This window comes from Ochotona princeps, chromosome 1 (genome assembly GCF_030435755.1).
Source record: "Ochotona princeps isolate mOchPri1 chromosome 1, mOchPri1.hap1, whole genome shotgun sequence".
NCBI lineage: Eukaryota > Metazoa > Chordata > Mammalia > Lagomorpha > Ochotonidae > Ochotona > Ochotona princeps.
Genome location: NC_080832.1, coordinates 105968574 through 105994182, shown reverse-complemented (window position 1 = coordinate 105994182; position 25609 = coordinate 105968574). Strand labels below are relative to the sequence as shown.

General features: G+C 48.8%; 1 protein-coding gene across 12 annotated transcripts in view; it reads right to left on the bottom strand.

Annotated features, from left to right (window-relative positions):
- The window catches only part of TRERF1 (transcriptional regulating factor 1), a 244416-nt gene that overhangs the window by 52009 nt on the left and 166798 nt on the right, over positions 1-25609 (bottom strand). For 11 of the 12 annotated variants that reach the window (XM_058662943.1, XM_058662934.1, XM_058662938.1 and 8 more), the window contains one exon: positions 11970-12084. The gene's annotated coding sequence lies outside the window, so the exon portion shown is untranslated. Of the gene's footprint in view, positions 1-11969; positions 12085-14035; positions 14299-25609 lie in introns of those variants that run through there. The other variant, XM_058662950.1, reaches the window with a different exon arrangement.

Below are 25609 nucleotides of genomic sequence, written 5' to 3'. Positions count from 1 at the left end.
CAAGTGGAATAGCTAGGACATGAACCAATGCCCATATGGGATCCTGGCGCATGCAAAGCAAAGACTCGGCCACTAGGCTGTGGCGTTGGGCCCTACCTCTGACTTCTGATTTGACACCACAGCATAGACATACTTTAAGAATCTGGGGCCCGGCGGCGTGGCCTAGCGGCTAAAGTCCTCGCCTTGAACACCCCGGGATCCCATATGGGCGCCGGTTCTAATCCTGGCAGCTCCACTTCCCATCCAGCTCCCTGCTTGTGGCCTGGGAAAGCAGTCGAAGACGGCTGAATGCATTGGGACCCTGCACCCGCGTGGGAGACCTGGAAGAGGTTCCAGGTTCCTGGCTTCGGATCAGCGCGCACCGGCCGTTGCGGCTCACTTGGGGAGTGAATCATCGGAAGGAAGATCTTCCTCTCTGTCTCTCCTCCTCTCTGTATATCTGGCTGTAATAAACTGAATAAATCTTTAAAAAAAAAAAAAAAGAATCTGGCCATTAGCTCCCGGCAATTTTCAAGCTTCCAACGCTCAGCCCTGAACTTGGACTTGAGGAGATGAAGATGCACTTTAAGGCAGATACAAACCACTGAACTCTAGTCTGAAAGGACTACTAAGCCTCAAAGACACAGTCTCCCTGGGAAGAAACATATGGGCTCTTGGCAAGAACATTCCTCGCAGAAACACCCACTGCGCCACTTCTGAAGCCAGAAGTCCAGGATTTCTACCTCACCCTTCCACAGGCAATGGCAGTAACCCCCAGCAGGCCCATCGCAGGGTGGTTTTGAGCCTCAGTTTTGCCATCTGTAACAGGGGGACAGGCAGACAGGAGGGCGTGTGGAAAACACATGGCTTCTGGGAGGGCCCATGAGGTGTCCCTGCCTGTGGTGGGGGCCTGTGGGGCCATCTTTCAGGGAGCATACCTTGTGATTCAGCCATGGCTGATGCGCTGTGGCTGTTTTCTGGGCAATCTGCCAGCCCTCCCTATGTATAAAGGGACAGAATGATATTGAGGGCAGGAAGTACCAGAAATGGACACGGGTCAGGAGAGAGAGAGGAAAACCTTGGTAGCAGGGGCCCTGTGGAATAGGGGCGCAATGCTCCTGAAGCACCGGTGTGCCAAGGTGGTGCACTTTTATTCGGGGCCATCTTGGAAAGTCACCCTGCACCTGGGTAGAGCAGCAGACCCGGGAAGGCTAAGGCTGAGTGCACCTGCTCCTCCCTAGAGGAAGTTTGTGGGACACACCAGGGAAATTCAGAGGGAGTCTGCAGGTCACCATGGGTCAGGATGATGGTGTTCTGCTGCCTGGGGTGTAGCCGGCAGGTACCTTGAGAATCCAGGAGAGGACAAAGAGAAACAATGCTTTTGTGGCCATCTGAGGATTAGCAATCTCCATGCTGATCATGAATGAGAGAAGCTAGAAGGGTGTGTGTCCCAGTTAGTGGGAGTCACTTCACTCAGATATTAAGATTGACTGATTTGAATGTCATTGTTACAGAGAGAGTGGGAGAAACAGTAGGGAGAAAGGTTTTCCCAGGTGCTGGTTCACTCCCCAAATGGATGTATCAGCTGGAACTGGACGAGGCTGAAGGCAGGAGCTTCAGCCAGGTCTCCCACATGGAACTACTGCTTTCCCAGGTGCATTCATCAGATGAATGGGAAGTGAAGCATCTGGGACTCAAACTAGCACCCACATGGATGCCGGCACTGCAGGTAACAGCTTAATCCACTGTGCTGCAGCACTAGCCCCAAATAGCCAATATTCTATATAAAGTCCAAGACCCCCAGAGGAGGAATGAAACCATGGGCACTACTAAATGCTAACATTAATGCCTTTCCCATATTAACTAAGATTTTATTTATTCATTTGAAAGATGAAGTACAGAAGGGAGGAAGGGAAGGAGGGAGGGAGGAGAGGGAGGGAGGGAGGGATGGAGAGAATTGAATTTTCTAGCAATTGGTTCACTTCCCAAATGGCCACACATAGCTGAGGTTGGGCCAAGCTGAAAACAGAAGCCTGGAACTCCATCTGAATCTTTTTATGTGGGTGGCAGGGACTCAAGCATCTGGGGCATCTTTTGATGTAACTTTCTGGTGCATTAGCAGGAAGCTGGACTGGAAGTAGAGCATCCAGGATGCAAACAGAGCTCAGATGGGAAGCCGGTGCACAGTTGGTGCAGCTCAGCCCCGTCCCACAATATCAACCCTTATGGATATAACTTTTTTTTTTTTTTAGATTTATTTATTCTGGGCCTGGTGTGGTAGCCTAGTGACTAAAGTGCATGCACCGGGATCCCATATGGGTACTTGTTCATGTCCCAGTAGCCCTGCTTCCCTTCCAGCTCCCAGCTTGTGGCCTGGGGAGGCAATCGAGGACGGCCCAGCGCTTTGGGATCCTGCACCGGCATGGGAGACCTGGAAAAAGCTCCAGACTCCTGGCTTTGGATTGGCTCAGGTATAGCTGTTGCGGCCACTTGAGGAGCGAACCAGCAGATGGAAGATCTTCCTCTCTGTCTATCTGTAAAGGCAGATTTACAGAGAAGGAGATGCAGAGAAAGATCTTCCATCTGCTGTTTACTCCTTGAATGGCTGTGACAACCGGAGCTGAGCCAATCTGAAACCAGTAACCAGGAACTTCTTTCAGGTCTCCAATGTGGTTGCGGGTATCCAAGGCTTTGGGCCGACCTCCACTGATCTCCATGTCATAAGTGGGGGCTGGATGGGATGAGGAGCAGCCAGGACACAAATTGGCACCCATATGGGATGCTGGTGCTTGCACGTAGAGGATTAGCCAGTTGAACCACTGCACCAGCCCCAGGCTATAACTTTTCAAGTATGAAGTGTGACAACAAAACCAGCACAAATATTTTTCTTGGGCCCAGCGCAGTAGCCTAGTGGCTAAATTCTTCCCCTTGCATGTGCCGGGGTCTCATATGGGTGTCAGGTTCTAATCCTAGCAGCCCTGTTTCCCATCCAGCTCCCTGCTTGTGGCCTGGGAAAGCAGTCAAGGATAGCCCAAAGCCTTGGGACCCTGCACCCATGTGGGAAACCCGGAAGAGGCTCCTGGCTCCTGGCTTCGGATTGGCACAGCTCTGGCCATTGTGGCCGCTTGGGGAGTGAATCAGAGGATGGAAGATCTTCCTCTCTGTCTCTCCTCCTCTCTGTATATCTCCCTATCCAAAAAAAAAAAAAAAAAGAAACAAATCTTTAAAAACAAAAACAAACATTTTTCTTCTTGCTTCATAATTTCATGAGTACAGGACTTATTCTTACTATGGATCTTCCCGATGTCAGCATGCAATATTTTTTCTTTCCTTGAGAACTTTGCCTGCTACTTGTGGCTTTTCTTTGGCTTATCCAAACTGACAGCACCACAGCTCTTCTGCTTTGTAGCCATTATGAGCCTAAGCCCTGAGCTCCCACGGCCGCTGATGTGATATGCAGCAGGACTACGAGTGAGCAGCATGCCTGGCAGGAGCACAGGGGCGAGCCATACCTGGGCCAGTGCCACAGGGCAAGGGCTTGTTGGCGAGCAAGCTCCAGGCTGGAAATGGAGAGGAACTCCAGCTTTCCTTGGAGTGCTTGGATTTCTCCCAGGATCGTGGTTCAGCCTGCCTTGGGAAGTCAGACTGGCAGGTTCTAATCTGGGACTCTAGCCTTGGTTTTCCCATCTGTGTTACGGGGCTGATGAGACCTGTATCTACATGGTATGACGCTGATGTAAGACACGCTCTGTCAAATATAGAGGTGCTCTATAAATAATAGCCATGTTCTTAGGAGACAAGCTACACATATGAACAGTGTGATTTTTAAAACACCTGTCTAGGAACAAAGACTGGAGATAAAGATGCAAAGCTGACAACCACGGTTAACACTGCAGGCAGACACGAGAAAGTTATTTTATTCCTATAAAGAGTCCAGGAGTGAAGGGTCCTGTGCAATAGCCTAGTGACTAAAGTCCTCATCGTGCAAACATGCTGTGTGCCTCTGAGATTTCCTCACTCTACTCAGAAGACCATGGAGTCACAAGCTCATGGAAGAGTTTATTTCTGGAATTCTTCACTTCATACTTTTTGGATTGCGGTTGTTGGTGGGGAACCGAAACCACAGAAAGGGAAACTGTGGATACGCGGAGACCACTTCCTTTCCTGTTTCAAGGGGCTGTGCGGCAATCAGGTTCCAGGAAACTGGCAGCCACGTTGTGCTTACTTACTGCTGCCTTACTTTTGGCTGCTGTCTCTCCTCCTCCAGCTTTTAAGTGTCTTCGGGGAAACATGGGATGCACCAGCTGGCAGGGCTACTCAGGGCAGGCAGCAGGCTTGGCGTGGCTCCGCTGCTTTTGTGTACAACCTGATTGGATGGGCCGGCCATGGTGGGGTGGGGTTGGCGCTTCTGACAGCCCCCACAGACGTGGCAAAAGACAGCATGAGATCAAGTGGATCCTTACGGTGGAAGCGGGCAGGGAGGTGAGGGACATGGTTGGGTGCTTTCACATCTGTTTTTTTCTTAGTAAGGTAGACCCATAGGAGAGAGGCTGAATCCTCATTCTGAGCTATGGAAGTTCCATGGGTTAAAGAGACAATCACACTTGGTGGTGGCAGGTGACTCATGTGGGATGAGAACCATTGATGTTCAGTCCCAGAAGGGTCCCCGAAGACCACAGGTCACTGCTCCCAAAGCCTCCACGTCTTTGCACAGGAAGGCTAAGTATTTGCAGTTGGGGTTCTTGCAGACCCTCTCCCCTGCCTCCTCCCCTCTCACTCCCAGTTGCTATTATGCAGGAAATACAACCCCAACACAGAGATAACCCAGCCCAGACAGCAAACGCCATCAGCCCCGTTGCCAAGACGAGACCTCCCCTGCCACACTTCAGCAGAATGAAAAAGGGATGACTCCCCTGAGCTCCAAGGTGTCTTCCTGCCCTTGACCTGCTGAGGCTGGCTCGGTGGGACGAACCTCCCCAGACATTGCCTGTTCCAGGACATGAAAATGACCTCAGGCCAGGCTGGTGAGATAGTAACCAGCTGGGGCACAGAGCACAAGGAGCCCGTGGGTTTTCGTCCTCTGTGCCATCTTTAGGAAAAGAGAAGCGTGGGAGAGGCATCAAAGTGGAGTGAAACTCTCCAACTTGTGGTCACTTAAGGAAATAGGAGAATGGGCATGAGTGGTGCGAGCAAAGTATCTTTTTAGCAGGAGCATCACCCAACAGAGAGAGAAGGAACTGATGGCCGACATCCAGAGCTGCACGTACGTAATGACTCAGAGGAGAGCAAGCGCGGGGCCCTCCTCCACCTAGGGTGCCCCCAATCTCTAAGCCCACAGGAACCCCAGCAGGCTCTGCAGACAACCCCCGACACCAGGTGTCTTCACCTGCTGGTTCTGGTTTTTACATCTGCGTGGGGCAGAATCTTTGTGCTTGTTGCTGTGTAGGGCTTAGTGGCCAAGGGAACTCACCCTGGCCTGTGACCCCCTGCATTCGTAGCCATGGGCAAGGCCAGCTGGAGACTGTCCGCCATCAGCCCCGGCTCTCTCAGGTCTGAGTAACCAGAATGAAGGAGGGGCAGGAAGCATGAATCATGATCAAGAATGAGGCTGTTAATAGACTTTGAGGTTTGTGGGTGGGGATGGGTGTTCAAGCTCAGGCAAACAGGCCTGACCACTCAGATGGGTGGAGAATACTCACGGCCTCATCTTGGTAGTCACGGAAGAATCAAGGTCAACCCTAACACTAACCCCAGCCATGTTCAAACTCCCCTGCAACTTTTATTCTTCTGGATAGCTGAGCAATACCGGGGGAAAGAAGACAAGTGATCAGTGCCCCAATCACCCCTAGGTCCTCCCAGATTGCACCTCTAGAAAGAGTTGCCAGTCCTTGTTGGTGGTCCTGATGCACTGGAGCCTTAGAGACTGAAGCTGTACAGGCTTCTAAGGGTCATCGGCCATCAGTGGTCAAGCACAAGGGCAACCTGGTCTCTCTCTCTCCCTCTCTCTCTTACACATACACACAGAGAGGAGGACTTCTCAGGGTTTTCACTGTGCTCATGGGAGGAGGCTGCCCCCAGGATGGACCACAGAGGCCTTTGCACTTGGTGTGTCCACTCTATGAAAATACCTGCCTCTGGCTCTAGTTCATCGCTTCTCCACCCAGCAGGCCTGAGGCTCCACAGGGCCACCTCTGCCTTCCCGAGTCAAACCCCTCCAGGAAGCCTTTCCTGCCCACCCTTGGAAATGCACCTGCCAATTTCTGGAAGATATATTATAATCCTTGATGCATTTGGTGGGGGAGAAGGAGGAGGGTTATAAAGTCCTTTTTTAAAATTAGCAGACTTCAAATTTCAGAGCAGATGAGATTCACAGCAACTTTCTGTATGTATAACACCGCTTGCTCAGTGTGCAGTGACCAGAGTCACTACAAATAGCAGGCGTTGCAGAAAGTGGTGTTGCTGATAGGGAGTGGGCGTTTGGCCTAGAAGCCAGGATGCCTGCACACCACGGTCAGTCACTGGGATTAATTCCTGGGTCCTGATTCTGCCTTTTAGCCAATGTAGACCTTGGAAGACAGGTGGTGATAGCCCAAGTAACTGGGTCCCTGCCACCAATAAGGGAGGCCTGGATTGAGTTCCCAGCTTCAGTCCTGGCTTGGCCTCAGGAGTCAGAGACATTTCGGGGGGGAGGTAGTATGTGGACCAATGGAGGGGAGCTCTCTGATCTCAAATGAATAAGCAATATATATATATATATGAATACGTGTGTGTATATACAAGTACGCAGAGCACACACACACATAAAGTGTTGTTGCCTGTTACATACCAAATCAGGAAGTAGCACAAGGTTCCTGACTAGCAGGAAGCACATGAAGAGGTCTCATGCCCCTCAAAGGAATAGAGGTGAATGGATGTGGAGAACCTTCCCTCCTAGCCCAACACCCTGAAAATGTGTCTGCAGAGCAGTTGTGCCACCCCTCTGCCTGAGGCTATGGTTGGGGGGAAACTCCATAGTGACGGCATTGTGTGGCTCCAGCTCACCGATGGAAACAATGCAGGGCACAGGGCGGAGGGGAGGGCCAAGATGCCAGCAGCTGGTGGGGTTGTCTCAGTTCCACTCCCAGAATTGCCTGCAGACACTGGACAGACTTGTGTGTTTATTTTCCCTTAGAAGATTTAATCAAACAAACAAACAAACCACCCATCTCAAAGAGCATAACATGTTTGGGAGTCCCACCTTGACACCAGATTTCTGCATCTGTTTCCATCCGATGTTATATCCAGCTCTGTTCATGTATAAGCACTGCTGAACACGTGGGTTGTAACTATACTGGCATCCACTGGGAGTGTGCAGGACGTTCAAGCTCTGTGCTGCCAGCTCTGCATGCAGCCTCTCCATTGGTCCCAGAACAGCTCCCTGCATCATCCCCACATTACTGGAACTCTGAGAGATCAAGCGAGCAACAGGCAGGGCTAGCTCCCAGTTCAACCATCCCTCCCTCCCTTCCCCTGTTCCCCCAGCCCTGCCACAGTCCCCAAAGCCAAACCATGGATCCCTACAGTCTTCCCTTCCCATGGAAGGCAGGGGTAAAAAGTAAGGGCAGGGAGGGTGGGGTTGGGGAAGGGAAGGAGAGGGGGGCCGAGGGGAGAGGAGGCTCATGTAGGGCCTCTGCAGGGTGGGGTGAAGAGAGAAGCTGTTGGTGACCAAGGGAGAGGCAAGCCACAAAATATACAGAAGCCATTTCCTCTCTCAAGGAAGATAAACAATAGATACATAAACAAATTGTACCAAGCCATGCAGCTATTTAAAGCATTCTGAGGGAAACCCATCCCGCAAGCATAAAGCTAATGTTCCCCCAGATGGCCAGCAGTTATCTTGTAGAGGGGGAACGTAGGGAAAGGGGACAAGAGAGGGAAATGGTTCCTCCTGGTCCCTCGGGCCCTAGACTGTGCCCCAAGCAGGTCACATACCTGTTCTGAGCCTTATTCGCTCTAATGTGGAATAAGCATAGATGTTCCTGCCCCACAGGGTTACTGCGGAGAAGCACAGTGAACTACTTCTTAGATAGTCTACCAGACACCCTTCCTCACCTTGCTCACAGGAACCACTGACGCGTTGGATAAGGTTTTAAAGACAAAGATCATCCAGGATCCAATGTGATGGCCTAGTGGCTAAATCTCCTTGCAAGCTCCAGGATCCCCTACGGGCACCGGTTCATGTCCTGGCTGCTCCACTTCCCTTCCAGCTCCCTGCCTGGGAAAGCATTAGAGGGTGGCCCAGAAACTCGGGACCCTGCAACCAAGCGGGAGACCTGGCTTAACTCCCACCATTGTGGCAACTTGGGGAGTGAACCAGCTGACCAAAGATCTGCCTCTCCTCTGTGTAAACCTGCCTTTTAAAACATCTTAAAAAAGAAAGGAAGGAAGGAAGGAAGGCAGGAAGAAAGAAAGAAAGAAAGAAAGAAAGAAAGAAAGAAAGAAAGAAAGAAAGAAAGAAAGAAAGAAAATAAATAAGCCCTTAGGAATGTAGAGTAGACCAAAACAAAGTGAAGGGCAGGAACCCTGGGAAGGGACTACAAGCCTAAGGAGACTCATGAAGGTGGGCTTCAAAGGGCTCCCCCCTTGAAGAACCCATTGTGCACATAAATGCACAACCCAGAAAGGGACTTCCAGGAAACATGACCTTAGGCTAGGGAGAATGGAGGTAAACCCAACTTCTGCAAATGAGTCTGCAGTCTGAATGGTGTTACCTGTGGAATCAGCAAAGACTTAAGTAGAGCATAAATCTAAAGTGATTTTAGCTTAGTAGTAAATTCACTCTACTCCCTCCCCACCAAATCCTCTGGAAAAACCAACTTCAACCCACATCTCAATTAATTCCCAAAGGTAAAATTCCTGGGGAGTAAAATGCCATGAATACTGGGGGGAGAGCACACGGAGGGGATGGGGGAATCCCAGAGCCTATGAAACTGTGTCGCATAATGCAATGTAACTAATAAAAAAATAATAATAATAAAAAGAAAAAAATGCCATGAATACTAGCAGCAGAAACAACAGATGGCAGAAGCAGACCTGCAAGGACTTCAGATTCTAGAATTGCGAGACAGGAAAGCCTAAAATTGCTAAACAGCCAATGCAATATTTCAAAGAAACAAAAATTCTTCGAATATGAGCAAGAAGTGAAAGACCAGAAAAATTACCATGTTGATTAGAAAAATAATGGCCCGAAACTTCTAGAAACAACAAATACAGGAAATGAAATAGAAAATACAACGCATGGACTAGGTAGGTATAACATAAGACTCACCATCAATTAGTTAAGTAGTTGCTAGATGTGAAGCAATTATCCACGAGACAGCATGGGAAACAGATTAAAAAAAAAAGTCTGAAGCAGAGATTAGAAAGAACAGAGAATTGAGGTAGGGAGTTCACATGCAGTTCCAGAAGGAGATAACGAAGAAAATGGGGAAAACACAACGTTCAGAAATATTAAGGGTGAAGATTTTCCAGAGCCATTGGAGGATACAAATCTTTACTTTTAGGCATCCTGATGAAACCCAGCAGTTAAAGACAGATGCATTTACGCTGGGTAATTAGGCTGCAGAACATCAAAGACCACAACAAATCTTTCAGGTAGCTAGAGAGAAAAGTCAGATCACTCACCAAGGAACAGCTATTAGACTGACAGCTGGTTTCTCAACAACAGCATTCAAGCCACAGGGCGTGAAATAACCCAATGACCCAAGATAAAATGCCCAGTAAAATGACTTTTCAAGGCTGAGCAAAATAAAGACATCTCCAAATCAAAGACCCAAACCAAAACAGAAAAGTCTTCAGGGAGTTCATCACCAAGACTCTCCATAATACCTAGGGATTTATTTCAGGTAGAAGGAAGCTGATCAAGGTTCAAGGAAGAAATGGTTAAAAAAAAAAAAGACATGAATGTTGGTGTATAAATTCATACCCATGCTGCATCACACAAAGCTAATGTGTAGGGGGAGAAAAAGAACAGGGTGAAAAAGAACAGGGTAACCATGGAAGATGAGCTGGGACAGGTAGCAATTAGAACTGAACCAGCCAGGGCCGGCAAGATGGCTCAACTGGCTAGTTCTCCACCTGCAAGCACTGGCATCACATATGAGCACTGGTTTGTGTCCTGGCTGTTCCACTTCCCATCCAGCTCCCTGCTTATGGCCCAGGTAGGCAGAAGAGGATGACTCAAAGCCTTAGGACTCTGCACCTGAATGGAAGACCCAGAAGAAGCTCCTGGCTCCTGGCTTCAGATTGGCTCAGCTCCAGTCCTTGCGGCTACTTGGGGAGTGAACCAGTGCATGGAAGATCTTTCTCTCTGTCTCTCCTTCTCTCTGTGTAACTCTGCCTTTCCAATAAAAATATATAAGCTTAAAAAACGAAAGAGCTGAACCAGCCTGTGATGCCTACACTGATTCGTAGGGAGGCAATTCATTTCATTTCATAATAATTCATTTCATACTTTGTACACTGTCTGCTAAAATAGCTAGAGTAACTGCTAAAAGTACAAAGAGTATGTAAATTCCAAATAAGATGGGAGGGAAACACCAATACACAACGTTAAAAAAAAAAAGAGCACACACACGCACACACCAAAAAAACTTAGCCCAAATGCACATGAGGAAATAAACATAAAATAAAGCACTAATTATAAACATTTATGCATCAAACAGCACTGCCTTAATATTTATAAAGTGAAACTTTCAGTACTGCCAGGAGCAATTTGCAAATCCAGGAGGAGATTGTAACCCGTCTCCCTTAATCATTTATATATTTATCAGACAAAAATCATAAAAGGACACATTAGAAGTGATCTTTGAATAGCACAACCAACTCACATTTTATACTTGATAATTAAACAGGAACCCCTGTTGGAGCACAGAGGGATAAGTCAACACTTGTGGTGCCCGTAACCCATACCAGGGTGCTAGTTCGAGTTCCAATTGCTCTGCTTCCAAACCAGCTTCCTGCACAGGGAAGGCAGCAGAAGAGGCTCCAGCTACCCACGTGGAGACCCAGATGGATTTTTAGGCTTCAAGCTTTAGGTTGAGCCAAGCCTGGCTGTTGTGGCTGGGGGCAGCAAACCAGGCAGCAGACAGATCTCTCTGCCTCTCACTTTCTCTCAAGTCACTCTATATTTCAAATAAACACAAAAACCAATGAAAGAATACACATTTTGAAGCCATTCTGCAACATTTAAGAAGTTGCAACAAAGGGCTAATACTCAAAGAATAGCTCAAAGAATCACATGCCTTCTAAGGATACAAACCTATTTAGTTTAAAGACAGGAGACCCGGCTTCTCTCCTGCAGGCTGGGCCAGTGCCCAGCTCAGAGGAGGCTCCTCAGACTTTGGATAAGGAATGACTGATTCTCTGCTGAGAATAGCACACGTTGAGGGAGCATGTGGCAGGGCAGAGAGACCCTGCAGTAACAGAGTTTCTTCAAGTGGGAAGGGATAAAAGCACAAGGTCTCTAAGCAAGAGAGTAGATGAGAAAGCAGAATTGTGGCAGCTGAAGTCAGCAGCTACAGAGGAGGAATTTTCTACCTACTATTGGTGGGGAATGGGCCTGGCTGATGGCCTCCAGCCTCTTGTCCCTCTGTGTGGGACAGGACTCTGTCTGGTATGTTGGGAGTCGCAGATTGAGGGGTAAGGGTTCTAACCAATTCCAGCACTTGTAAAAGATATCTTCATTACAAATTCCCAAGGAACCTGGTGATGGAGTACAGGGCACTCCAACATCTTCAACACTTGACGCAGCATCCTGGTTGCCCCTCATTCTGTCTTGCTACCCTTGCAGAAGTGGGCACACTCAGCCCTGCCCACCCCAGGCTGACACACACTACTCACACCTTCTTCTGCCATGCCTTCCTCTGCCACACCTTCTTCTGCAAGGTCACTGCAGAAAAGGGCCCTGGGGAAAGTCCCTCTACCTTCCAGAAGGAGGAGTGCAAGCTCACCTGGACCTCCGCAGCAGGTGGCTGAGTTGGGGGCCTGGTTCTGGGGGCTTCTCCTGCGGCCGGCCAGTCATGCTGCTTTCATGCTGCTGGGCAGGTGCGAAGAGGAAACCTGGTTCTGTGGAGACAAGGAAAAGACAAGGTCACGGCCTTTCCTGTTTGCTCTCAGCTCGCCATCAGCACCCTCCCACCAAGGAGAGTTCCAGAGAGCCCAGGGAACTCTGAAGCCGCCCTCATCTACACTCGTGTACTGCGGAAGCCTATGATGCAGCAGGCAGCACGCTGGAGAATCCAACAGCAACCATGATCATGAACCAGACACTGTTCCCGCTCACTAGAAACAGGGATGCTGGGTGGGGTGGGGTGGGCACGGAGAGTGAGAGGATGACTTGATACAACAAAATTCAGTGAGTGCCAGGATTTCCCCATATCCACTCAATAGCCTACAAAGTTAGCGACAAAACAGACTATACAGAATAAGCTTATTTTGGTGCCCCAAAGGCTGAAACCCACATACAGTTTTTTCTTACTATACAACTTCTGTGAACTTGATGAAAATGCCACGCATGTACGGACTGAAAAAAAAATCTGTACAAAAATGAACTTATCCTAGAACCCCATTGACTGACACAGGGCTTCTCAAGGGGGCCGTGAATGCTCTGGAAAAACCTGTCATGGATGGGTGTTCTTATGGGATGGAAGAACAAGGAATTGCTTAAAAAAAAAAAAAAAAGTAACAGGACCAAGCCACTCTTTAACACTAGGATACCACAGATTATCCCGTCCAATTGGACTAGAAAACCTAAAGTGCTCTCTCTGGACTGGAATCAGCAGGCAGTCTTCGGCCAGGTGCTCCTGCTGAGGCTCACGCTCCTCCCGCAGTGCAGCCAAGCCTTCCCAGGGACTGCTGGCATACTGGCTCACACAGGGAGGCTGGATATCAACATGATTTCAGTTTCCCTCTCTGCTCTGCAAAAGAGCCTTGCTCCCAGGAGAGAGGTGACAGCACCAAGCTATTGTATTTAGGGATGAGAGGACTTGAAAACATTTGTGGAAAACACATCTCATGAAAAAGTATATCATATATAAGGGCCGGTGCAGTGGCTCAACAGGCTAATCCTTCAACTGCAAGACTCAGCATCCCATTTCGGTGCTGGTTTGTGGCCCAGCTCCCTGGTAATGGCCTGGGAAAGCAGCAGAAAATGGTTCAAATCCTTGGGCCCTGCACCCATGTAGAAAACCCAGAAGAAGCTCCCGACTCCTGACTTTGGATCAGTTCAGCTCTAGCTGTTACAGCCACTTGGGGAGTGAAGAAGCAAATGAAAAAAAAAAAATCTCTGTCTCTCCTTCTCTCTGTAAATCTGTCTTTCAAAAAAAACCCCTTTAATATTTATATATAATGCATGTATTTCACAATTCTTTTTGCAGCAAAACATACTTGGGATTTTTTAAAATAAGAGAGAATGAGCTGTTAACCACTGGCTCACTTTTCAAAGGCTCCCCTACAACAGCTGGGGCTGGGGTTAGGCTAAAGTCAGAAGCCAAAAGCCAGAAGCCAAAAGCCAGGAACTCAAATTGGATCTTGTGCCTGGGAGTTGGGGGAGGGAACCTAATCACCTGAGTCGGGGCCTCCCAGGGTCTCCATTAGCAGGCAGCTGGAGTCAGGAGCCAGGGCTTAGAGATAGGGGCCGTGGGCGTCTTAACTGCTGCGTTCAACACCTGCTCCTGCCAACTTACTTTTTAATGCCATTTTCCCCGTCAGCTTTCTGAAGCACCCTTCTAACAAAAGACTGAGGCACCCAGAAAGTTGTCCCTGGATCCCTGTCCGCCCCCAGCCTGAACTTCCCAACCCTAACTATGGCAACCCCGGCCGAAGATGCCTCCCTGAATAGAACAGTCATCCATTCAAACGGACTGGGACGTTTCAGAAGATAAAGCATCTTCAAAATGTCAAGAGGGCTGCTGGTGTTCATGACTACTATTTAATGCTACAATAATGCTTTTTTTTTTCTTTAAAAAAATTGAGAAATCCTTTGTCTCTGACAGCTCCAAAAAAAGCCTTTGAATACCTGGTGTCTTCATATTTGCAGGCTGTGCTCAAAGTCATTTTCACCCATTTGAATGTTTAAGAGAAAGTGCTACAGCTTTTAAATCGTTCCTATTTTCTATTACAGGAGCATCGCATTTCCAAGGCTTTTTTGTTTTGTGTTTTGCTTTTTGTTTTTTTTTTTTTTGTTGTTGTTGTTGTTCAATACAAACACACGTACGTGCTCACTCTGCCTCAGACGCAATCATCTGCAATTCTGGAGTTCGCTGCCCGTGAGCTTCTAGCGAGAAGCACATCCCAAACATTTCTATAGCAACAGAATGTTTTCGAGGCGACGTCGCTAACGCGACAAGGATTGTTATCATTCTCTCTCTGAATGCTGGCGCAAGACAAGTTATGGGGGAACAACTGTTTATGTACAAAGGAGTCAGCATAGTAACTGGCAACTGGAATACTGGACTGCAGGGAGGAGTTGAGGCACAGCTGCGAGTGGACCTCACTCACCCTCCACAGGTGTAGGCACCCCCTGTGCACAGATGTCCAAAGTCCTGGGAACTCAGGGGAAGAGCAAAGCTTAGACAACCACGTGGCCAGTTTTCATTGGCCATCTACTCCACACACAGAGAGATATCTTCCATCCACTGGCTCACTTCTCAAATGGTTGTGTCTTCCTTGTCTGGGCCAGGCTGAAGTCAGGAACCAGGAACTTCTTTCAGGTCTCCTACATGGCTGCAGGGGCCCAAACACTTGGATCATCCTCCACTGCTTTCACAGATACATTAGCAGGGAACTGAATCAGCTGGGACTTGGACCAGTGCCCATATGGGATGGCGGTGCTGCAAGTGGTAGCTTTACTCACTATGCCACAATGTTGGCTTTTAGACTCTAGATTTCCAAAGAAGCTTTAAAGAGGCTCCCAAAAGAGACATGTCAACAGATCAGTATTCTCCTTTTCCAGTTCAGAAGAAACTTTTGTCTAAAGTCAAGGGAAAGGAAAGGAAATTAACCAACTCGTTCCATCTGTCCAGTGTTGACTGGGTGCCCACGGTATGGTACAGTCAAGTCCAATGTGTTCCCTGCCTTCATGGATGGGGCAAACCCCCACTGAAAAGCTAGAAGTAGGTAACCACAGCAGCGATGCTCTCAAGAAACACAGCTATGGCTGTAGTCATGGATGACGGGGCAGATGAGCACAGAAAAGAGTCAGCATGGCTTTCCCCAGGAATCAGCTCTTCTGTGAGCATTGGGATTAAGTGAATGAAGCCAAGTAGGGAGGGCAGGGGAAAGGACGAAGGGTGTTGCCCACACACCAAACAACCTGTGCAAAGGTCCTGCAGCTGGAAGCAGCCTGGCCCAGCCCAGCTATGACCCATCACTATGTTTTTTTGATGATTTACTTTTTTTAATTAGAAAGGCAGATTTACAGAGAGGAGAAACAGGAAAATCTTCCATAAGCTGATTCACTCCTCAAGTGGCCGTAATGGCTGGAGCTGAGCCAGGAGCCAGAAGCTTCTGGGTCTCCCACGTGGGTGCAGAGTTCTGGATGGAAGTGGGGCAGCTGGGATACAAACCGGCGCCCATATGGGATGCTGGTGCTTGCAGGTGGAGAATTCGCTAGTGGAGCCCTTGTGTTGATCCGTGATCACACTGGTGCCTGATCTTTACACCTGGCCCCAGTCACTGAGGGACTCAGGATGGGCATCAAGATGGGAAGCGCTTCTAAGCGCCTCCAAGAAATGACCTCCAGCACAACAGGGCATAATGTGCAGACCTGTTGAATTTTTCCCTCTAATGCTGAGCCACGAAGCAAAATGAAGTAGCCAAAGCAAGGATCATCTTGCTCAGCCTTCCAGTGGACACAGAGTTCTTGGCAACTTTCATATGCCACTGTGGAAACTTTGTTACTTTCAGTTGGGCCAGGGGTTACATACCGATCTCAGGCTGACGGTGAGCTGAGCATGGTTTGGGGGCTCAGGAGGAACATGCTGTTATTAAAACTTCTGCTGGAGAAACCTCATGCTGGGTACAAAGGTAGGAAGGTGACTTCATCTCAAGCACAAAATGGGAGTTTCAGAGCCAAACTGACCTGGGCTCGCAGTGGCCTTCCTCTGCACTGGCCCTTGTTCTCTTGCAGAATGGGGCTCACAACGCCTCGTTTGCCAGGTTTTAGGGAGAACATACCAAGCACCTGCCTGGCTCTTGGCAGAGCCCTGAATAGGTAGCAGCCTATTGCTGCACCCAGTGCTCGGACACAATCCCATGCCTCCTTCCACGTGAAAGTCAAAGGGAATCCATGAGGACTGCCCGGTTGGCACTGAGGTTGCAGGGCAGCTGGGCAAGAACCTGAAATGGGTTGTCACTGACCAGGAGTCCTGATGACTTAGCCTGTGCTCTCGAGGGTCCCAGTTGTGGTGCTGAGATCCCAGAGCATCCAGATACCATCGGGTTCTGGAGACAGCACATCTGGGCTCTGGTTCCAGTGCCACCTCTGCCAGAATGACTACAATTCTTGGGGACACACAGTCAGACCTCGGCTGGTGGAGGAGGCAGCAACAGCGGGCACTGGGACTTCCCGGCCATTGCCACTATCATGCAACAGTCATTGCCAGGATGACCATTTTGTAAACATGGAGACTAAGGTCCGATGACTTGCCCCAGGCTATAAAGACAAGTGGTGCAGCCAGGGCCTGCAGCACCAAGATCTCTTCTCTAAGCTCTACCTGCACCCCTGCTTATAGTGATGGAAACCTTCCTGCCTCTTTTCCACACAGCCAACGGGAAATACCCCTGGAAAATTGCATGGTTTTCCAAGGACCCACTGAGGCAAGCTGCTACCTTCCCACCACCCCACATGGCTATCAAGCCTTCAGTTCCCTTCTGTAGAATGGCAATGGCAAATGTATCCCATTGTAGTTAGGGATAAAGGGGGAATGAAGATTTAAAAGGGATGGAGCATAGAAGATAAAGCAGCACCTCCCCCGCCCCCGCCCAGTGCTGGCATCCCATATTGGGTCTCGGTTGTTCCACTTGCCATTCCAGCTATCTGTTAATGCACCTAGGAAGGCAGATGAGGATGGTAGAAGTGCTAGGGCCCCCTGCATCCACGTGGGAGACCTGGAAGAAGCTCCTGTCTTTGGACTGGCTCAGCTCTGGCCATTGCATTTTGAGGTGACCATTTGGGAAGTGAACCAGTCCCAGGAAGGCAGGGACACAGGACGTACACCACAGGGGCTTCTGCAGAGGAAAGTGGGGGTGAATGAAGAGACAATGCTCTTCATTCAAAGTACATTAGACGTCCAGTTGTTACCAAGGAAAAAAAGGGCCGGAGGTAGCGGGGTGGGGTGGGGGAAGAGGAGGAGGAGGCACAGGATCTCGAATGCCTGCAACAGCTTGGATCGGGCCAGGGCAGGAGTCACGAGCTCCCAAGTGGGTGGCAGGAACCTGATCACTTGAGCCATGATTGCTGTCTTCCAGGGTCTAAATTAGTGGGACCCAATCCAGGTATTTTGCTGTGGGATGCTAGTACGGTACCTGCTAGATCAAATGTCCTTGCTTTTGATGAAATTAGGTCCAGCTATACCATGCCATTCTGTGCAGTACTGCACAGAACTGCATGTTAACTTTGATGAAAACACGAAGGTGCAAAGCTGGTCTGTGTGGGGCCAGGCCCTCCAGGCAGAGAGGGGTTTTGCAGAAACTCGCCCATGGGGCACCAGGGTCTGGGGAAGTTCACTCAGGAGGGTGGGCAAGCCTTGCCAATCGGGCTTTGTTTCCAGCTCCAGTTAAGAGCAAGTCATTGCTCCCACTTGGCTACCCTTGCTAAAGGACAAGTAGTGTGGGGGAAAAAAATCCAGCCCCGGGGTAAGCACTTGCCGCAGTAACTACGTCCCATTTAGGTACCTTTGTGCCCATTTCAGAGTGCCTGGCTGGGTTCCCAGATCCTCCACTTCCCATTCAGCTTTCTCCAAATGCACATTCAGGAGGCAACAGGTGATGATGGCCCAAGAACTCATGCCCTTGCTACCGACATAGGAGACCTGGGTGGAACTCCAGGCACATGGTTTCAGCCTGGTCAGTTCCTCTCTGTCTCTCTTTGTCTTTTATATAAAATGAAAATAATCCCAATTCCTATTAAGATGGCACATAGAACATCAACTCCAATTTCCTGATGTGTTTCAAGCCCACCAAAAGAATGAATGCAGTGTTTGCCAAGATCTGGTGGCAAGGAGACACCCACCTCGCCCAGAACTGGCCTCCAAGCCACCCGTCTCCAGCTTCAGCCTCCGTCAGGACGACCTGTGAACTTGAGAAGTATGAAGCTTCCTGCACACTCACTAGATTACCTACAATGTTGCAGTATAGTGCATTAAGCTGCCACCTGTGATGCCTGCATCCTATCTGAACACTGGGTCGAGCCTCAGCTCTACTTCTCATCAAGCTCCCTGCTCATGTGTCTGGAAAAGGAGTGGAAGATGGCCCAAGTGCTTGGGCCCCTATACATTCAAGGGGGTCCTGGATGGAGTTCCAGCCTCCTGTCTTTAGCTTGGCCTAGCCCTGCCCGATTGTGGCTATCTAGGGAGTGAACCAGCGGATGGAAGATCTCGCTCTCTCCCTGTAATTCTGAGTTTCAAATAAATTATAATTTTTTTAAATTAAGCATCCATGTTGGCAGAGGTGTGGAGACACTGGAACTCTAGGCACTGCCATGTGACTGGGAGACGGTGCAGCTGTTGTGAAAACCAGTTTCTCACAAGGGCATGCCATAATCCCGCTCCTAACAGTACACCCTGGAGAAGGGAAAACAGACATTCGAAAAGTCTCGTTCAAGATGTTTCTAGCGGCACGATTCCCAACAGCCAAAAAATGTTCACTAACCGACAAGGACAAACAAATGTGGTAAATGTATATAATGGACTATTATTAAACATGACTTAAATATTGATGTATGCAACAATATGGATGAGCCTTAGAAATATTAGGCTAAGTAAAAGAAGCACAAAACAACTGTAGAATGGTGCCTCAAGTGATTTGTGGGCAAATAATATCAGGTTGTTTGGTGCAAAAACTCTTTGAAATCCAGCCTTATTTTTTTTACTTAACACACGCTTCCCATGATTTTTTTCCTAAGATTTCTTATATATGAATTTATAAAACTTTTTGCATCAAAATAAACATTGTTTTAAAAAAAAGTTTATTTAAATGATCCAAAAGACAAAGTGACTCAAAGAGAGAGAGCGAGCGAGAAAGAAAGATCATTCATTCACTGTCTCACTCTCCTAATGGCTGCAACAGGGGCTGGACTAGGAGTGGAGAAGTCCACCCTGCTCTCTCAAACAGGTGGAGGGGGCCCACCTTAGGCCATCTTCCATTGCTTTCCAGGTTGATGAGCACGGAGCTGGGCCGGAAGTGGAGCAGCAGGGATTCAAACCAGAGCTGCTGGTGTTGCAGGTGGTGGCTTCATATGCTGACCACAACACCGGTCCCAGTCAACTTAACTTTCATCCCATTTTCCCACAAATGGTGTGAACTCTACATATATCATCTGATTTCTTTTAGCATCAGACAGAGTTAAGTTCACCAGGGCAGAGAGCATGTTTGTTGCCAGGGTCTGGGAAGGAGGGTTGAGGAGTGACCACTCACGGGCATGGGGTGTACTTCTGGGGTGACAAAACGCCTGGGGCCCAGACGGAGGTGAGGTTGTACAACAAGGTGAAGGCATCACACACTGCTCACTTGCGTGCTTTGAAAGAGCCAATGGCTGCTTTCATGGAATGTGAATTTCACCTCCATTGCTAAGCCACAAGTGACGTGCCACCATGAGGGACTGTGGCACTCCAGGTCTAGGCTGGGTCTGGGGACCTGCTTTTTCGAAGAACATCCTGGGTGATATTCTGAGGAGTGTCCACCCCTGCCCATCTCCACCCGGGCACCACCTGACACTTGAGGCAGATTTGCGTACACTAAACCTGATGAATCAGTAACGATAGGCACTAGAGAACCAAGTGTGTGCTTGGCACTCTCAGAATTGCACCACAAGAAGGAATGGGCTCCGTTTTATCACACAGGAGATGGAAGCTTAGAGAAGCTCAGGGAAATTGTTGAGGGCACTCAGCATCTGTATGATCCCATAAGCCCTCTTTTCCCCATTGCCTCACATTATGTCTTGGTGTCCTTCAAAAAGCTCTTGGAGGCAGCAGACACGTCACTGCTGTGCTATATCAGTGCTGTTACATCCCCAATTCAACTTGAGCGAGTGGAAAACTCGACACCATGAAACGGCTTCAGTGCCCCAAATTACTTAAAAAAAAAAAAAAGTCTAGAACTACCTTCTGTCCATGATGTGCATAAAGTACATACAGCTTGTAAATGAATTCTGTGTCCAGAATCAGGGCTTATTCCCATGTTATCTCATTATGTGTATGAAAACATTCCCAAACCAAAAAGAGTCCCAAATCTCAAGGCATCCAGAAAAGGGATATACAAGTTGTATGACTAAGTTTCAAAGTAGTTAATGAAGAATGGAATTAAATAGCTTCTTTAGCTGCAAAAATTTGGAAAATTCATGCATAGTTATTCATGATAACATATTTCTTGCAAAGTTGCTGTGTGTGTGTGTGTGTGTGTGCACACAATGCCTTTTATCTTAGAAAATTAGACCATCTTCTTTCACGGGTGGGCTTGAGTCCAGTAGCTTGGCACCTTGCCCACAAGTCTGCTGAAACACACCCTTAATTCACAGATAATTCTCACAGTCATCAGCATGTGAGTGGCTCATGCTTTCTGGGCCTGTGCTGTCTGTCCTGCAGGGTAGCCACTAGCCACAGTGGTGTTCTAAATTAGAATCTAACAGCCTGAACCACACGGTTCATCATCTACAGCAGCCACCTCTACAGAAGGCCCGTGACCACACGTGGCTACCAGCTGCCCTGCCGGCCAGCACAGGGAGAGCGGCCGTGGGGACCTGGCTCCGCACAGCGTGGGAGCCCAGATCGCTGCGGTACTGCTGACGCTTTTGGAGAACGCTCTGTCATTGGCAGGGCTTTTCAGTGGTGCTGTGGGCCTTCACCAGCTGGGATTCTGGCTTCACGCACTTGTGCCAGTGTCTCGTGGCATTTTTGGTTGTCGCAGCTGGGAGAGTCCTGTGAACATCCCCTGGATCAAGACCAGACATGCTGCTAAATATCCTGAAAAGCACAGGACGGTCCCCAACAGCAAATAAGCATGTGGCCCCCAAATGTCATGGGTGTGAAGATACTTAGAGGAATCCAGAGGACATGGTCAGGCCCAGCAAAACTTGGCAGAGACAAACAAGATGGAACTGTCTTCAACCTTAGCCAGGTTCAAAAGCATGAGGAGCCATAGTCTAAATTAGAGGGTGTCTATTATGGTGTGATGGCACTGAGGCACCTTAACTTCAGTCTCTGCCTTGGTGTCACCATTCCCATATGGGCATGGTCCGAGTTCTGGTTGTTCCATTTCTGATCCACCTCCCTCTTGGGAAAGCAGCAGAGGATAATCAAACGCTTGGGTCCCTGCACCCACATGGGAGACACAGAATAAGCTCCTGGCTCCTGGCTTGAGCCTAGCCCAACCCTGCCTGTTACGGCCATTTGGGGAATGAACAGGCCGATTTAAGAGCTCAATAGTGCCCCCACCCCACAAACACACCTTTCTCTGTAACTCTGCCTTTTAAATAATCTTTAAAAAGAAGTGTCTGTTTTTGCTATGAATGCAGGGAAAAAAAAAAAAAAAAAGCCCTTGCTTCCAGAATGATCTATCGACTCCTGACTCAAAGTTCCTACATTTCAAATCCCAAGGACTAGGAGAAAAAGAAATTCAAATTTGGTCTTGACGTGTGGAATGGGTGCTGGGCAGCATCACTTGCTGTTGGTTAGATTTAAGTATGTCATTTGCTCACTTGTTTGTCCATCCATTTATGTCAAGTGGTTACTGAGCACCTACAGTGTATCAAGTACTATAGGTATTGGAAATACAGCTGTCAATCCAAGGTCCTGGCCTGCAGGGTTCTGGAAATCCCGCAGGAGGAGAGCAACAGGATACAAGAAAGCAATCCCAACTGTATTTCAGAAGGTCGTGGGAGAATGCCATTAGAAGCACACAATTTCAAAGTCTTTTTTCACAGTATCTTTCTTTTTTTTTTTTAATATATTTATTATTTAACTTCAGTAATTACATTGTATTATGTGACACAATTACATAGATACTTGGGTTCTCCCCACCCCACAGTATCTTTCTTAATATGCATGTTCCATGAGCTTTTTGGGGATCTTTGTAGATTGATAATGAAATGATAGGGAAGTATTGGGTAGCAAAACGAAGCAGAGAAAGGGGACAGAGGTGTGCACAGGAGACGGTGGGGTCTATCTGAGGTCACTTGAAGACTTCTGGGCAGAGCTTGAATGAGCTGCGACTGCAGTAGGTGACTTGGGGAGGGAAGAGAGTTCCAAGCAGAGGTAAAGGTGGATGCTGAGCCTCTTGGTTTCGAAGGAGCTTGAGGGAGGGAGTGGGCTCAGCCAATCAGGGAGCAGTCAGGCTCTGGGCACAGGAAGTCCCCTGGAGGGCAGCAAGCAGGATATGCGGGACTTGATTAACTTCTGCAGGGGAGATGAAACCACAGGAGGACAAGAGCAGGAAAGGCAAGACCCACTACAAAGCTGCCGCAGTCTTCCACCAACAAGAGCTGGGGTTGGCTCACGACTCATGTAATCATTAATATTAACATACTAATATTCAGATCTGTCAGGAACATTTTGTTCAAGCTACTTGTGGGAAAACACACTCCAAGTTTCCAAATAAGCAACATAAAACCTTCTCTGTTTTTTAAAAAAGATTTATTTATTTTTATTGGAAAGGCAGATTTACAGAGAGGAAAGACAGAGATGGAGATCTTCTGTCTCCTCTGGTTCACTTCTCATGTGGCTGCAACGGCTGGAGCTGAGCCGATATGAAGCCAGGAGCCCGGAGCCTCTTCCACGTCTCCCATGCGGGTACAGGTCCCAAGGCTTTGGGCCATCCTCGGCTGCTTTTCCAGGCCACAAGCAGAGAGCTGGATGGGAACTGGAGGTGCCGGGATACGAACCAGCATCCACATGGGATGTCGGTGCATGCAAGGTGAAGACTCAGTTACTAAGCCATCGCGCCACGCCCTACCTTGGACTTCTGATCTGACACCACAGCGTAGACATACTTAGAAACCTGACTGTCAGCAAGGTGAGGACTTAGCCATGAGCCATCGTGTTGGGCCTCAGACTCCTCAATTTTAAGCTGACAGCTGTGTGGTTTGATAGGAGACAGTGGGAAAGGGAGTCAGGGACTGGGGCAGGTTACCTTGTAGGGCAAAGGGCCTTCCTCCTCATCACACCCCTTCCCCAAGGCCATCAGAGAAGGAGTGTGTGCAGGCCCTTTGCAGCCAAATTCTCCCAAGAGCAGCTGAGCAGCAGTTGGATATGCCCAGTAGATCTGCTGCAGGCAGCACAGACAAGGAAGAAAGGGCACGTTCTTCCGAAAGGCCGGTCCACAGCTGTTGCCCGCACACGGCTGTGACATCCTCGGCATTGGCAGGGGACCTCTAGCTCTGAGTTTCCTGGGATTTTAGAGACACACAGGGTCATGGGGTCAGGGGATTTAGGGCAGAATAATCCACCTGTGCCTTTTGCCTAGAGACAGCCTTTGGGGTCTGAAACTTGCCTCATTGGAGTGGCATCTAGCACCAGATGGAAGACCTTCCTCTCCGTCTCGCCTCCTCTCTGTGAATCTGACTTTCCAATAAAAACCAAATGAATCTTTTAAAAAAATATTTTTATTTGAAAGGCAGAGTTAAAGCGAGAGGAGGCAGAGAGAAAGAGAGAGAATTTTCCATCTATTGGTTCACTCCCCAAATGGCCACAATGGCCAGATCTAAGCCAATCTGAAGTTAAGAGCCAGGAGCTTCTTCTGCACCTCCCATGTGGATGCAGTGTCCCAAGCACTTGGGTTATTCCCCACTGCTCTCGCAGGCTATAAACAGGGAGCTGGATGGGAAGTGGAGTAACCAGGATTTGAACTGATGCTCATACGAGATGCTGGTGCCACAGGCAGAAGCTCAGCCTACTATGTCACTGCAACCCCTCCCCCCACCTCATGATAATAATTAAGCCTTGTCTACCCTTAGCTTGTAGCGTCGACCCTATGGACAGTGCCCTGTGCTTATCTCTGGACTGATGAATAGGCTCAGGCATTTCTGGGGGAAATGAAATGAGGAAAAAAGCCCAGGCTGTTTACATGCAGAGGGCAACTGGAAGAAGGGTTTGCTTTCAGCCAGACTTCCTCCCTCCTCTGGACAGAGCAGGACAAAAAGCAGGCAATGTGGGCCAGGGGCCTGGACACCCACTTTGGACCCTGAGATTGCCTAGGACTCAACACCTCTTGAGACTTCCCAAGGAGTGACTTCCAGAGGCCGTCCCAGCTTGGAGATGTCCGAGGTGAAGGAGAGACCTGCTAACAATCCCCAGGCAACCCAGATGCCATTCTCCATATAGGAAATGAACCTACAGGGTGGGATGCAGTACAGTCACATGATGGTGGGCCAGGGACTCCTCTGCTCGGTCTCTGCGTGTTTCTCTATTTGTCTTTCTCCCTGGAGCAATTGCGAAAGCCAGAGAGAGGGTGTCCTCTTAAACCTTCCAACTTCGTCTCCTACCTGTCACCTCTAAATTGGAACCTTTCCTGGAATTTCCACCAGAATTCAAACAGCTCAATCTGTGCTCTTTCCTAGGATGTCTGCCCTGGAATAGGGAATTCTCTTGTAGACCTAGGAACCTCTACCAATCCCCATGGGGGAAATCATGTGGTTGAGACCCTGTGAGGGAGAACCTAAGAGAGAGAGCCAGCACCCACAGGGATGGCCAGCTCCCTGATGTCATTTGAAAGATCTAGACCTTCAAAATAGGAAGATACCGGGCTCTGTGGCCCCCGGCAACTCTGGGGCAGGAGCCAGGAATTCAGACCAAGTTTCCCATATGGGTATCAGGACCCAAGCACTTCGCTGCCTCTCAGGATGTGTGCACTAGTCAGAGCCTGGTACTGAACCCAGGCACTTTGCTACAGGATGGGGCATCCCACGCAGACCAACTGCTGCATCAAATGCACACCCATGTCCACAAATATTTTGAAGCATCTTTGTTTAAGTTGCAGCCAAGAGCAGAACTGCAGTGAGCGAGCGGCGCTGTGGCACATCAGGTTAAGGTCCAGGCTCCTAACTATAGGCTGGCCTAGCCTGTCTTGGTATTTATGAAGTGAACCAGCAAATGAAAGATCTTTCTTTTGTCTCTCTTCAGTCTCTCTATTGGTCTCTACGCTCTCTCTTATTCTGCCTTTCAAGTAGATCAAAGTAAAGAATAATGATTATAATACAAAATTCTAGCTACTGCCAGTAAAGGAAGGACCATTAGTGAGTTCATGGCCATGTGCACCAGAATTCATAAGACCACATGCTCCACAGTGTGTTTTTACCTAGACTGCAGTCTCTTCATCAAACCAGGCTCTTTCTGAAGCCAAGCTCACCTGGTGTGTTCACATCCCGATGGTTACACTAGGG